This window comes from Ambystoma mexicanum, chromosome 12, assembly GCF_040938575.1.
Source record: "Ambystoma mexicanum isolate Mex_15411 chromosome 12, UKY_AmexF1_1, whole genome shotgun sequence".
In the NCBI taxonomy this organism is placed as follows: Eukaryota; Metazoa; Chordata; class Amphibia; order Caudata; family Ambystomatidae; genus Ambystoma; species Ambystoma mexicanum.
Genome location: NC_090936.1, coordinates 607,815,770 through 607,831,167, shown reverse-complemented (window position 1 = coordinate 607,831,167; position 15,398 = coordinate 607,815,770). Strand labels below are relative to the sequence as shown.

At 45.7% G+C, this 15,398-nt stretch overlaps 1 protein-coding gene across 2 annotated transcripts in view; it reads right to left on the bottom strand.

Annotated features, from left to right (window-relative positions):
* The window catches only part of SERPING1 (serpin family G member 1), a 396,098-nt gene that overhangs the window by 161,637 nt on the left and 219,063 nt on the right, over positions 1–15,398 (bottom strand). The gene's annotated exons all lie outside the window — the stretch shown is intronic.

Genomic DNA, 15,398 nt, shown 5'->3' with positions numbered 1-15,398 from the left:
GTTTTCACCTTACTCATGACCTCAATATGGCAGCTATCTATGAGAAATGATTTATAGCTAGGTCCTAGCTTATCTAATTTGGCCTCTGAACCGGTGTGTAAGAGCTCAGTTTTGGAACTATTGATGGCTAGGCCATTCACTACCATCCAATCCTGAATTGTTTTGTATATTTCATTCTTTCTTAATTCGTCTTCCGCATGGGATCCAGAAATGGGGATGACACATTGAGTGTCATCCGCATAATTTGCAAATGTGATCCCCTCTTCCTCAAGCATCTGGAAAAAGGGAATCATGAAAATATTATAAAAACACGGCGACATGCATGCTCCTTGAGGGACCCCATACGTAAGAACCGTCGGTTCTGCTTCGGCAATGTCGCTGGCCACTCTGTTTTGTCTATTCTTCAAAAAGGAGATGACCCAATTTGTTGCTTCATCCGAGAAATTGGCATACTTCTTTAGCCTGGTGGACAGTATGGTATGGTCCACCAGGTCAAAGGCAGCCAACAAATCTAAAATCATGAGTGAAATATGACCGCCATCCATCCTCTGTAGGAGATGGGATTTAAGTGCCAACAAGGCTGTGTCAGTGCCATGATTCAGATGAAACCCTGATTGATATTTATGATAAATCTGGTTTTGTTACAGAAAACTGGCAATCTGATTATAGGCCACTCTATCCAGGATCTTCAATAGGAAAGGAGTGTTGGTAATGGGCCTATAGTTGGAAGCAGTAAGGGGGCAGAGATTAGTTTTTTTTTAACAATGGAGTGATCCATGCTTTTATGTTTATGTTGTCAGGAACTTCATTCGCCAAAAGAGAGGCATTAACGAACTTGGTTAAGGCTGGGATGAGAACAGGAGAACACTCTTGATGATAATAGAGGAGCAGGGATCTCCTTTACAGCTCGTACTTTTTAAATTGGCGATTACCTTAGACAGGTCTAGCTCTGAGATAGGCTGAAAGCTAAACCCGGCTTGATTCTGCAGTTTTTTGATAGGCGACAAGCTCCTATTTTCTTAAACCTAGGTCAGTAGATTGAGTTTCTTCAACTCAATCCCCTCTCTAATTTTATCCACTTTGTTAGAGAAGGCGGATTGAAGCTCCGTACACCATGCCTCATCTTTCCTAAGAGTGAGCGGATCTAGGAGCCTGAGCCTGTTCTTTTAAGATTTTAAATAATTCTCTGCCATCTGATTTGGCCTCTATAATCCTGTTATCAAAGGTTTCCTTCTTGGCTGAGTAGATCGCTATTTTATAGACCTTCGCAGCTTTTTTTATACGCGATGAGGTCCGTGCCATTTTTATTTTTACGCCAAGTATGTAAAAGGTTAGTTTTCTTGGATTTAAGTATCTGAAGTTCTTTGCTAAACCATGTGTTCCGTACCTCTGCAGGTATTGATTTATTTTTCAATGGTGCTAAATTCTCTGTAATAGATCCTAACGCCTCGGAAAGGGAGGTGGACATTTCATAAAGATTGTCCATGATGCTAATCTGTTCGTTAAGAGATACAGCCCAATCCGTCATGTGTGTAAAATTTAGCTTCCGGCGGTTATGGGTCATAATCGATAATTTGGAAGGCGGCACTTTTTCATAGAAATCCGTCTGTATTGAGAAGTGAATACAGAAATGATCAGACCAGGGGCATGCAAGCACCTGTTGATTAACAAGATAAAGGTTAAGGGTGGAAACCCAATCAAGAGCATGTCCCTTGATATGCGTCGGGACTTGAATATGTTGCGATATACCATTAATTTGAAATCTTATAGCCAAATTCTAAATCAATTACCATAATAGTTTAAGGGTAGGTGGGATCAGCTCACCCTCTGAGCATAAAGATCTTGCACTCAAAACATAGTAAAAGACAATAGGTCAATGCTATTTGTAGCACCCTACCTTGTCTGCATTTGTCTGCTAAACTAGAAACATGTGTGCAACATAATGTATTTCAATCACTGCATTTTGACAATTTCATGATTTATAACAAAATCAGCTCCTGTTTTACGACCACGCGCCTGTGATATAAAACACTCAAATTCAGTACATTAGAGTATAATTATCTCAGTAGTACAGGCACACAATTTGAATGGAACAGTCAAGATATTACAAATGTCTTATATCCATGAAATACTGAGAAGATCTAAAAAACAACAGAATTCTAATTCTCCATTAATCCCCCTGAGATTTACTGTATCCATTTTGACAATCCAAAGCACTTCTAGTTGAAACAGTAATTTATCTGCACCTCCACCTCTAGACAGTGGTTTAAGAACTCCCAGAATCACAAATCTAATTTGTGAAATGTTATGTTTATATTCTCTAAAAGGTCTTGTAATTGAAGATTTTAAATTACCCATCCTGATATTGGCCTTCTGTTCTGTCCAACCGATTCTGCTATTTTATTTGTATTACCTGTGTAATACAGTCGACATGGGCATTTAATAGCATATATCACATTTGATGAATCACAGCTACTATAGTGATTGATCCACATGTTGTGGCCTGTATTTGAGTGCAAAATAGAGTGACCTTTAATGTTGTTGTTACAGGGCTGGCAGTTATAACATGTCCCCCTCTTTTTACTTGTTGATATTAGGTTAATTATATCCGCGTTGAACAATACATTCTGCAGCTTTTTACTTTTCCTGTAGGTTAACTTCTTATACAGAGCCCTTGTCCTCTTTTTGGCTATGGCACTTAAAATTACGCCCCATTGGGTTTCTAAGTCCTTCTCCATTGCCCACCTCTGGGCCGGGAGGGCTATAAGTTGCCCTTGCATTACTGCCTTAAAGGCACCCCAGATCCCTTCTTGCGAGGCATCTTGGTTGTCGTGAGCGGAAAAGTACCCATCTATCTTGTCTCAATTACCTCAACCGCTGTTGTGTCATTCAATTGTTCCCCTGGGAACGGCCAGGCCCATAGCCCCCTTTGCGGCCCTTGATCCTGCATCGTCACCAGCATCGGGGCATGATGCGACAATGAGATGACCATAGTTCCATTTCCCCTACTTCTTCCATCATCCTGGCTGTCACCCACACAAAATGTACTCTGGGCAGGGATTTATATGTGAAAAGCACATCTAGCCCCTTTCATCCCCCCCTCCTCATCTGCCAGACGTTCCGAAGGGTCAGATTATCGAAACCCTAAATCAACGTCTGTGATGGTGGTGTGGCTCCCCTCCCTGCTCCCCAGTTCCTATCCAATGCAGGGTTCCACTGCAAGTTAAAATCCCCAGTGAAAAGGATTCCCCCCACTGCAAAGCACTAATTTCGACACCACCTCCTGCAGGAAACCACCCTGTCCTATATTGGGTGAGTACACCGTTGCCAGGGTTACCCAACATTTGAACTTGTATAAACACAAATATCCCCTCGGCATCCGCCTGAGCGTGTAAGACCCTGGCTCTAACCGTGTCCTTAAATCGGGACCCTCGCTGTTTTCCGTGAAGCATTGGCCTGATACATCCGTGAAAATTGCCTTAAGTGAATGATGGGGTTATCTGCTTTCTTTACATGCGTCTCCTGCAGCATAATGTCTGCATGCTCCCTTCTTATTTGGGCCTCAACTTTTTTGCATTTCACTGGGGAATTCAGGCCCCTCACATTATGCCACAATACCTTGAATGTTTTCTATTGAAGTAGTGATCTTCGCCACTCCTGCATTGCTCCCTTCTGTCCTCCTTCCTCCTCCAAACTGCCTTCCCCTTCCTCCAATTCCCTTCCCCTCCAGCCCCCCCTCCAGCCCCCCCTCCAGCCCAAACAAAACCTTCCCAGGCTTAGGCCAAAGATCCTAAGAAATCCTCGGGAACTATCCCCAAGACATGGGCCGAAAAAATACCTGAGGTTATCCCCATCAGGAAGTATCCTAACACTTTCCCATGGATTCCAAGAACTGTGAGCAGATCACTCCTGGCCCAGGCCAAGTAAGTCTACCCCAAGCCCCACCTTGGTCTTACACCCCATCCTACCAAACTCCCGTCAGCACCTTTATCTATTGGCATGGACCCCCTCCAGCCCCATCCCTGTCACCCACCCCCACAGACCTTTCAATCATGCCCCTCTGCCACCCGACTTCCCTTGCCCCTTACTCCATTCCCATAGTCTGTGTCCACGCTGGGAAGCAGACCTGGGTTGTAGCTCCTCTGGGCCTTCTGCCTCCTCCAGGTGCAGCAGTGCCAGGCCCTCTGCATACAATGTAATAGTGTGGATTCCCGTCCAGGCAAAAGAGTAAGCCAAACTGGAAGGTCCATTTAAACGTGATGCGTTTTGTGATGAGCCCTTGTTACCAGGCCCAAATGACTCCATTTTTTCCAGGGTTATTAGAGCTAGGTCCTGGAACAGTTGGACCTGTGCACCATTCACAGTAACGCTCCCTAGACATCCTGCAGAGCGCAAAATGTTCTTCTGGCCATAAGAGGTCAGGGCCCCCAGGACGTGTCTCTCGGCCTCGCTCCAGTCTCCCTTCTCCTGGACCCCACCCTGTGCATGCGATCAATCCCCACAGTTTCAGGTTGGACATCCAGCAATAGGTTCACAAAGCACTGCTGGAACGTGGTGTTTGGTTCAGCATCCCAGACTGTCTCGCTAAGTGCCTTCACCCGAATGTTAGACTGGTACGACCTGTTCTCCCAATCTTCTGCCTGTAGTTCTAGATTATGCGAGACCCCGGGTAAACTGTTCCAATAGGTTGCTGTTTTGTCCTACCTCCTCCGACACTAATCCCTGCTCTGTCACATCCACTCTGTCTCCCAGGCTCTTCACCTCGCCTTTAACCTTTTTCAGGGACCTTCTCAGTTCTTCCTGGAGAGACGCAAATTGCTCCTGAAAAGTGTGAGTCACTGAATAAGACTTTTCAGTAAAGTGAACCCAATAGGTTACCCGAGTTACACCATATCAATGAAGCCTAAACTCGAATTATATAGAGAAAGAATGAAAGGTACAGTAGCATCGTGTATTTCATTGATGAAGGTGCTTAGACGGCAATTGTGCGCTTACTCATTGGTTCCACTAGCAGAGTACTAAAAGTCAAAGGTGACAGCTATGATTCTGTATGGGTGTGAACTAAGAGTGGAACATTTCTGGATCTAATGGAATGAAAAATATGGAATCTGTATGGTCTCTCCCTAAATCACTTTCAATAAGCACGATTAGATTGGAACTAGGCCCGACTTTGTGGTGGGCACAATACGTAAAAAGAGGATTACCCTACTTAAATACACTAAAGCAGGAGGAAAAACCTGCGCTGAGAGCCTATTTGTATGAAAACAGAAATCTCTGGCTTCATGCCCATTCTTAGTGCAATTTCATAAGAGATGCTTCGATTCCCAATGGCTGATGTGATGGGACAGAGTCCACTATATGACGAAGACGAAGATAAGCTACTGAGACAAAAGGTCAGACTTTGGAGACCTGGACAGGTTGAAATGGCAAAAAGAAGAACAGTACCATTTGCCTTTACATAGCTTAAGATCATATTTGGTTACATTTCCATCTCAAAAATACAGAGAATGGTATTGGAAATGTAGGTTAAACGTCTTCCTACCTTAGAGGTCATTGGTCCCCAAGTAAACCTGCCCACGGAACGGAGAGGTTGTCGTGTGTGTGGGATGGTCCTACTCAAGACCCTTTCCCATCAAGTAATGGAATGCCTCGTATTTATGAAGCCGAGGATACCGTACCTAGGCCCTTTTTGTTCATTCCATATCGCAGGGGTTGACTGATTGTTTATGGGGCAGACTGAGGCCAAAGTGGAATCAGGCAATCATTTTACCGCTGACCAAATAATTGATAAAGATTTTTGCCGAATTTAAGGGGTTAGTGATGCAAGGAGAATTGGATTGGCAGGAGATCTGGGAAAATTAGTGAGGGGGTGACGAAAGGAGTGTTAGTGAATTATTTTAGTTAATACCGGAAGGCGGGACATCTTGTCTTCTGGGATTTCCCCATTTGTCCTTTTTATTATGTTCTGTTTAATGAGGAACGTGTATGGTCGTTTAATTAGTTTGGTTTTGTTTTATTAAGAATAGTGTAAAAAGTTTCAATGTTAACTGAAAACACTTTTTGGTTTTAATTTTAAAAAATAATTGTTTTGCCTTTTGCTCCCTCCATGCTGGCCTCACAACCTAAAATCAAAACACTAAGAAAGGTAAGACATAACCACATCAGCGCAAAGTTCAGGGATTTAAAAACAGGGGTTGACTCAGTCAAGGAACGGAACTCACCCGCATGCATAGCATAGTCACTCAGAGGGATTTATAAGAATCCTGATTTATAAGAACGCTTTTTAACAGTCATGTGACCCTCGCAGGCATAAGAGATCTCTGCCCGTGGGGAAAGCTTTCTTCCTAGGCAACATCAGATGTACAGTCATTTCCACCTGGGAAGTTATGTTCTTAGAGTTAACAACCCTTTAACACATTGGATTTGTTCCAAAAGGGACTCCCAGATAAGTATAAAGGCAAGCCAGCATCAGCTAGGCTGCCAAGATGAGTTGTTAGTCGCAGAATAAACTTGCAGGCATCACAGTCACATGCATCACAAGACTTTGCGAACATTGCATAAAGTTGTATAGATCAGATCGCATGACATAATACAAAACACCAAAGCACACCAAATGGTATATGGGATGATGGTGGGGATTGGTGTGGTATCATCTGCATAGGTGTACTACCCTCCACCCCCCTATATCTCAGAAACCCACTCCCCCTCCCACTCTCTCCCATCGCCCCCACACCCCATTTTCTTCCCCGCCCTCTCTCCCTGCCTCCCTATTCCATTGTACACACTGGCAGAGGCAATCCAACGAGAGGGCCTTCCTGGCACTTTCTGTAACCACATCATTTCCAATGAGGCCAGCAAACCTCGGTTTTCAAGCGCTATAAGGAGACAGTCGTGGGAGGGACACTTCTGCAATGTCATCTATGTAAAACACGCACGAAATGTAAAGTAACATTGTTTGTAAAGATATATGGAACACCCTGGGTCATGTCAGATGCAAGAATGCACCGCTTAAAATACACATTGATTGTAATGGAATGTAAAGGGTTGTCATGATGCATTTTCACTCCATCCAACTTTGGGATTTGATCCGTGCCAGACACAGAATATACACCACCCCTTATCAAACTGTCTAACGGGGTGAAGCAACTGCCGGCCACAGAGAACTTGCAAAACGTTACACTTTGGAATATGACCTCTGATGCTCTGAGGCTGTGAACAGGAGCACTGCCTGCCTCCCTTGGCTGCAAATGAACAAGAACGTTTCCCTCTCGTCGGATGTGGGCCACCTGGTCCTGGTCTGCCGAACCTACGGCTTCTTATGCCCAAAAGATCCACTGCTAGCCGCCCTGTCTGGGCGCTCATATGTACCCTGGCATCAGTGCTTTAAGTGGGAGGCTGAATCGAGGGGAGGGGCTCTAGTTGGGGTGTGGCCCAAGAACAGCGGGTTTACTTTGGCCATGCCCCCCTAATTACAGCCCCCGCCCTCGCCTATTGGGGGTGGGGGGCCTGGAAAAAGAGGAGAGCTGTGGCACACTGGCATACCTTTGGTGTGCCCATCCGCACCTTTCTCTCCCCAAATCACGGGCTCTGAGCCCTGCTGGCAGGCTGTGGGGGGTTGGAGCCTGTGATTAATAAACAAAGGAGTGTCTGGGCGCACCATTGGCACGGTAGCCGTGCGCCCCAGCGCTCCCGTTTCTTAATGAGGAGCCAACCCCTGATGCAACCCTTTCATCCAGGAACCGCGTAGTTAAATGGCTCCCTGGGGGTTGCCAGCCACCCCAGGCAACCCTTTAACCACACTGCTCGTTGAGTGAAAGGTCTACCAGCTAGAGGGTATTGCCACCTCACTAAGAAACAGAAGGAGGGCTGGGCTGCCCGAACTCTCCTTTCGTTTCTGAGTGAAGAGTCAGCACTTAGAGCCTGTTTAGCAAATCGTGCATGGTTAAAGGGCTGCCTGCAATTGTCAGCACTTCTGATTAGAAAAGGGAAAGCATCAATGCCTCTCCTTTTTTCTAATCAGACGTGTTGACACATGCAGGCAGCCCTTTGCTAGACATGGTACCTAAGGGGTCAGTCTAGCTGGGTCCAGTCAGGGGTGAGCCCCTGCAGGGCTCTGGCTCAGAAGCCCTTTTGGAGACTGCCAAGGCTCTGTCCCGCCTAGCCCCAGCCCACTTAAAGCCCTGCCTGGCATGCTAATCTGCTTACCGCCGAGACAAAAGTCTGCGACTATCATCGAGGGCTCCTCTGCGAAGATTGCCGAATTAAGGTTGCTGCTTTGCACCCTCAAGGTATAGTGGTGCACTGCGGCTACCTGGTCGAGGAAACCTCTGAGCGGACGGGGTTGTGGGTCCAAATACCATTGAAACAGTGAGAGCTTGCAGCTTTATGTCTTTTTGTCGTGTACATTTTTAGCAGCAAAGCAGGGCTGATGGTATCCACGTATTACATGAGGAGACGTCAGTCTTCATTCAGAAGCTGAAGGCTTTCTCAATTAAATGTGTACTTGCCTGCCAAAGACAGACCTATGAAAGGTATCACAGCTATGCGTTCCCTGCTTTCAGCTCTCTGATGTTCATGGGTAGGCTCATGTTATGCAAGCTCAGTGATTAATAACAGGCAAATTACCAATTGGCGGTTCAATTGGGAAACATTACCATTAAAATCTATGCACCGCAGAGCTGCCCCCTTTTCTCCGCTGTAGGCAAAGGCCCCCGAAAAATCATTTAGAATTGGGCCCCACACAACACATTCAGGCTGCCATGGCCACGGTCCATTGCAGCTTCTTTATCCATTTGGTTTAGGGTTTCTCACATTGCGAGTATTGAAAAACAGTGGGCCAACATGTGCAACATAGGCATTAACAGTGAATTCAAGAATTCCTTAAGAGTTTGAAGAGCGTTAGGGAAAAGGACGATGGGAAGCGCATACACATCGGTTTAGAAACGGGTCTGGGCGACGTCTTAGCGGCAGGATATCAGTGGTGTTGAATTGACATTTTTACTTATTCCAGTAGATGGCGGCAGTAAATCACAAACGCGATTCTCAATTACAAAAAGAAGCACATTTGTACTGGTTCTCTGGCCTGACCCATGAAAGTCGGCTCTCGATTTCTCAAGAAGCAGGGGAAAGGAAGGGGTTGAAAGGAGTGTTCCGGTGATGAAACCACTAACATATTTCCATAACGATGCTTGTATTTAATGATTTATGAAGAGCTTTTGGCGAAGTACTGTACTGTTCAATGATAACCGGTACAAAGTTATGAAAAATGCCAAAAGAAAGTCTACATTAAATTACGGCTGAGAGGACCGCAGTTGACCTTTGGGGCAAGGATGGAATAAAGAGAGTGGGTGAGGATCTGATAGACAGGGGGTCTAGCGTTCCAATAGTTGGGGGGAGAGAGCGAAAATGGACTGCACAGGGAGATTTGGGAGTTCCAAGGTAATATGGATTTGGAGTGTATGGTACTAAACGGAACCTAAATTGATGCCTAGAGAAGAAAGCCAGGGTAGGGCCAAGTCGTGAATACATTCAATACAAAGTAGATGATTTAAGACAGAATTTAAAGCAGAGCCAAGAAATGTAACGGACCGAAGAAGAGATAGAAGTGTGCAGTGAAAGATGGAAGATATTATGGAGGGGGGGGGAGGTGTATAGGCCGAAAGACAAATGCACAGAGCAGAGCAATGATCACGATGAGACGAGCCAGGCGTTGTGGCGAGGCCTTCCTTCGGTGGCATAGAAAGACAAACAATGAGCTGTGTGGATATTCTTCAGCTGACTGGGAAATATTAGAAACATGGAGAGAAAAAGAGCGCAAATGAACGAGGACTCCTAGGTCACGTGTGGGGCGATAGTGAGGGGGGAGGGGGTCGTGAAGGCAGGGATCACAGAACTTCCGTTTTTGAAGCATTGAGGCCAAGAAAGTAAGAAGGCATCCACGACTAGATGGCCAGTAGACAAGCAGTAAGAGTAGAAAGGCATAGGAGTGGCAGGACAAGCCAATGGAAGCAATCATGGAAGAGAGGGAGAGGGCTACAGTGAAATGAGAAGGGGACTAAGAATGGACGCCGGAGGAACAACATGGGGTAAAAGAAAAGGACGGTTTACCACCCTAGGAAATGGAACACGACTACTTGCGATCGCAGTAGATCTTAAGCGAGTGTGCGGTATTTGCTTAAAAAAACGAAAACTACTTAATAGAAATAAAGCACTTACTCTCCTTTTTGTGAATGCACAACATGTAAGAGCAGCTTTAGAGCCTCATCGGCCATATTGTACAGAGTAGTTTGTCATAGTATAATGTGTGTCAGGCGACAGAACAATAAATAGCCTGTTACTATGTTTTTGACATCAAGTATTCTTGAAGGGTTTTATTAACCTTTTTAAACAGGCTAAATAGAATGTCAGGATGGTGGCAAAACTCAGTAAACGAGGAGTCCGGATGATGGTGTCTCCAACTGTCAGGGTACAATGTGAGGGAAGGACCAGTCTCTCAACATTAGGTCACAAGAATAGAGTTTCCTCTGTCTCCAAACGGCATACGTCAGGGAAACGTGGAGTCTTGCCATGTTCCACAAATAAAACTAAAAGAATCCCAGCCAGGTGACCGATGCAGATTAAAGTGTTCCAAAGGCGCACATGAAATGGTTCCCATTTTGAGAGGCGGGTCGTCTGGTCCCCTGGTCCCCTGAACCTTGGCTTGGACATAGATTTTGCAACAGTCACAGCTCTCAAGCAGCCTAAGATTGCTGGCTTCATCATAGAGGATTTCTTTGTGGCACTCCCTTGGGGACCTGCAAAGACTTCCCGCCAGGCTTTGTCCAAGGTTGTGGTCCCTTCCAGGTGGATCTGGTGGGCACTTGTGGGGTTTGGCAGAGAGGTGTGGCCCTACTGCCACTTTCAACCTATTGCTCCACCCGCTTTTCTCTGGACCCCTTTTGACCCCAGACTAGGTCTGGGCTGTCCTTCCTGTTCCCTGGCATACCTGTGCTATCTCATTCCTCCACATGCCAATGTACTCACCCCTGTGCCCGCCTGGACCTCTGGAAGCACCCTTTCCTTGCAACCCAAAGGGGAATTTCTTGTTCTCTCCCCTGCCTCTTATAGTCTAGCTCTATCTCCCTCTCTCTTCTCTAGCTGTCCAGTCACTTCTCCCCTCTCCTGAAAGTCTATGCACTGGGCGGTCAGTGATTGGAAAGGGTTCCCTCAATGCCTTATCTGGGTTTTAGCCTCTCTAACATGGCTGCCCAAATCAGACTATAAACTCAAATGGAGATCTAATATACCTCCTTTATTAGCACACATGAGAGAGTGTGTGTGAGACTTTCAGGTTTCCTGCTTCTTCCGATTCTGCACAGTGGTAGAAGTGAAACAAAAGAAGTAGTGTAACTGTGACTCTGACCGGTATGGGGCATGGAGCGGGTCATGCGGCCATTTAATTTCTTTTTCATTTTCAGCCCTCATGAAGCAAAGTTTCTGGTACAGGCAAAGCAGGAACGGGATCCTCGCCTTGCCTGATTAAGTCGCTCATTAGTCTTATTTAGCGCTCAGGAACAATTTTAAAAAAAATAAAGGAATGGTGAAAGTGCAAAAATAAAAGTATAGGAGCACCGCTCCCAGCCGCTCATGCTCACTTCGACGACTGATTCTATGCTAGTATCTTACCAAAGGCGAACCCTCTTTAATCTATGGACTGGAGGTTTCACTTTGGACTTGGGTGATTTCCATAACACGGTACAGGGTGTCTTATGGAAGAGGGTGCTCAACCTGCCGTTTTCTATCCCGAATCCTATCGTTAGACATGAATTGGGCCTGATCTCACTGAATTCCAAGATTATCTGAAAATAATTATGCTCACAATTAAAAATCTCATCCAGATCTCAGTGATGTGCTTAACCCAGGTTCTGTTTCTTCCATCTTGAATTTGGTGCGTCTGAACACCGTTGTGCAAAAAAACCGAGTCTGCACCTGGGGCTTGGCTTAGCAATCCAACGAACACTAAGAAGCGCCTATACGAATATGACTGGCGTGTTATAGTGTGTCTAGGTTCTTCTAAAATGTAAAAGGAACATGCTGCTCTGATTAGACCAGGAAACCAGATCCCTAGATACGCGTCTCTTTCCTTGTAGCCAGGTTAGATCTTTGTACATGTGGTTTAAATCTAACCAACTACCTTCTCTCGAACGTAAAAGGACCACGACTTCCACTCACTGATCGTGTTTGCAGGTTGTGTGCCAATTAGGAGTCTTTGAAACAAATAAAGTTGTTTTGCTCCAAGACCTCTCCAACGACAACAACATTTCACCCCACATCTACACACTGATTTTATTGATGCAATGCAATCATTGTGGTCTCAGCTGATGGAAGGACAAAGTGTTTCTTTGCTTTTAACCTTATTTAGGTTTTTCGTTGACGTTTTTGGATTATTGCAAGAAGAAATTTAAAGGACTAGTGTTTTGATCGGTTGTACTGTGACATGCATTTCTTTTAAGACTTACATGTATCATACAATTGTTAAAATTATGTGTTTTTTTTAGATGTGATCTAATTTTTTATTTTATTTTTCAGTTTATTGTATTGTTTTTACCGTACTGCCTTACTATTTGCTAAACGTTCTCTTTTAAAAACATTTGTCAAAGGTTTATAAAACCAACCACAATAAAAATAAATGTCTTCATCCTACTAACAATTTTCATTCTCACTGTAATATTCTCTTGCCTCCAACTCTTCTCCTCAACAAACCTCTCCTTGTAAATCTTGACCCTCCTCCTGCTCCCTAGTACAACTCTCCAATTCACTCTCCTTCAGCACACTACTCTCCTCCAGTGTCGTCCTCCAAATAAGTGTTCTCTTCTACACAATATTCCTCTCCTCATTATTCCAAACTGGACCCCTCACTTTCCTTTCCAAGAAGGTAACTTTCTTACTCTGCTCCCAAGCAAATCCTAAGACAGGAAGCGGCCATCTACTGCACACAAATATCCCCCATATCTAAAACTGCAGGCTTTGTCCAAGCGCATCTCTTGCTCCCTCTCTCCTCTACTGCACGCTTCTGCATCCTTACCATGTACATGCATCTCCACCTTCCTGGACTCTAGTGTTGCACTCCCCTAGCAGGGGCTCTCCTGAGCACGTGACTCCCAAGATCTGCTGCTCTCCATCAGCAAGCTCCCCAGAAGATTTATCCTGACTGGTCATTTTGTCTTTAAAAGGCTGATGTCTCCTCCCCTTGGGTGGTGATTAATGAGGAGAGTTGTAACTGGGCTGTGTGGACTGGACAGTGATTGGGCCATGTGCCTGAGGTCATGTGGTTTGCAAGGGGGCAGGCCTGAGGTATCACAACCGGCTGCAATTTTGGATTCCTTCACGGCCCTGGTGGTCTCGTCTACTTTCCCTTAAAGCTGTGCTGGGATTAACTGATTAAAATGGAGTCTCTCTGTACCCCCAGGGTGTGTTCTATATGTTAGAAAACCCAGTGGTAAGCCTGGGTAAGCCTTTGTTTGTACAATCCAGTGTTTCGCATGGGAGAATTTTAACACCAATGACACTTAGCGGAATGGGAGAACAAGGAGTTTACTTTTACTCTAGGTTGTGGGATGCACATTTGTTTCTTACCATTTGTTGGGCCTCATTACGACCCTGGCAGCCACGGTATGAACAGTGCCAGTAAAATACTGGAACCGTTCATACAGGCCGCCACATTATGAGTTTGCTCGCAGGTGGCGTTATGCACGTCTGGTCTGGCCAGACGTGCATACCAGCACCTGCGAGCAGACCAGGATGCCAACAACGGACCGTCATTAACGAGTCCGATGTTCGCATCCTCCCCATTAAGCCCTATAGGGCTCAATGGGAATGGGGACGTTCCGGGTCCCGAAAAAGGGAATTACCGGGCATGCAAAAGTCCGGAATGGCCCGGTAATTCCCTTTTTTCAGGACCCGGACCCAAGTTTGGAGGTAGCCATGCCAGTAATGACGGCATGGCTACGTCCAAACTCGTAAGGAGGCACATTGTCTTTATGAATTGCAATGATATATTTGCGAGGATCTTGCAAACCGTGCATGTCCTGAAAACTGATAAATTATTGCGTTGGCAGCGTTTCCAGGGGAATAAAATGCATCAAGCTCATTGTACAGGTTTCCAAAATGATGCAATTTCATTCGCTTAAAGGGAAAGGCATTACCCCCACGACCCCCCCCCCCCCCCTCGCTGCTGGTTTTGGTGATGAGGGGAGCTTCAGGCTGCCTCCATCCTATAGGCTTTCATTCTCTTGGACCCTCTTGCTCTGATGAATCTTAGGGTTCTCATAGGGCTCCCCCTCCCCCCGCTGTGGCCTGAATGTGACTGTTCCCCGTTCACAGGCAGGTGCTTGGCCACGCTTGTTGTGCTTTTGACTAATTCTTGCCATTAGAACCCCAACTAACTAGCTATCTTACATGGTCTGACTTCAGGCCAAATAAATTAATTGATCTACTGATTGAGTCTAGAATCAGAAAGCACCAAGTGTTTTTTTTCCATCTCCTCCCACACTGTGATAAAACACACACAGAGGCAGACTCAAACAGTCCAAGCACATTTCCAGACACGCACAGCGACAAACATGCTGCAGCTCTCCAAGTGAAATATATGTGGGTTCTGGTCTGGCACAAATGTTATCCAAAGTTTAAGTCACAATCTTTCCTACCAGGATCCTAAGCAATATTTCATCGTTTATAGCACAAACCTAGCTCAAGAGAAGCAGAGCCCTTTACGCAGTATTGCTGGTGAAAGGGTGGACAAATGTGGGTTTGATTGTGCGGCAGGTATTGCTAGAAGAGCCACGTTATTAGTGTTTTGCAGATTGGAAGGATGGTGTGGGCGTTCCGAACCTGCAGGGGGATTGAAATGGGATCGAGTTACATAGGGTCGGGAGAGGCAGGAGAAGGACTTTGAGAGTGTTCTCTTTGTGCGCTAGCGTTGACACCAACCTTTCGGACGGATTTTCTATGGATGGGAAGAGATCCTCCAGAGGTGTGGGGTTTACCCACCTGGTATGTTGGTGTGCTATTCGAGAATTCTGTAGTTGATGCAGTTTAATAGGATCTTGGTGGGTAAGGGGAGCCAGTAAAGCTAATGCAGGAGGGAGAGATGTGGTCAAATTTGCAGGTGTGTGTAGTGAGGTGGGTTGGCACATGGTGGACAGCTTCCAGGCGGGTCCCGTGCCTGCTGGGCCATCACCCCTTTGTTTTTGCTTTGTTACCCCGAGAGGGACAGTATGCCCAGTCATGGGTCCCGTGCCTGATGGTCCAAGAGACCCAAGCTACTCCTCACTGATGAGGCCCAATGAAGCTGAAATAGGTCAGGGTGCTTGTGGACTCGTGCAGAATGGATGTAACCTAGCTGCTCCTTTTGGGGTGGA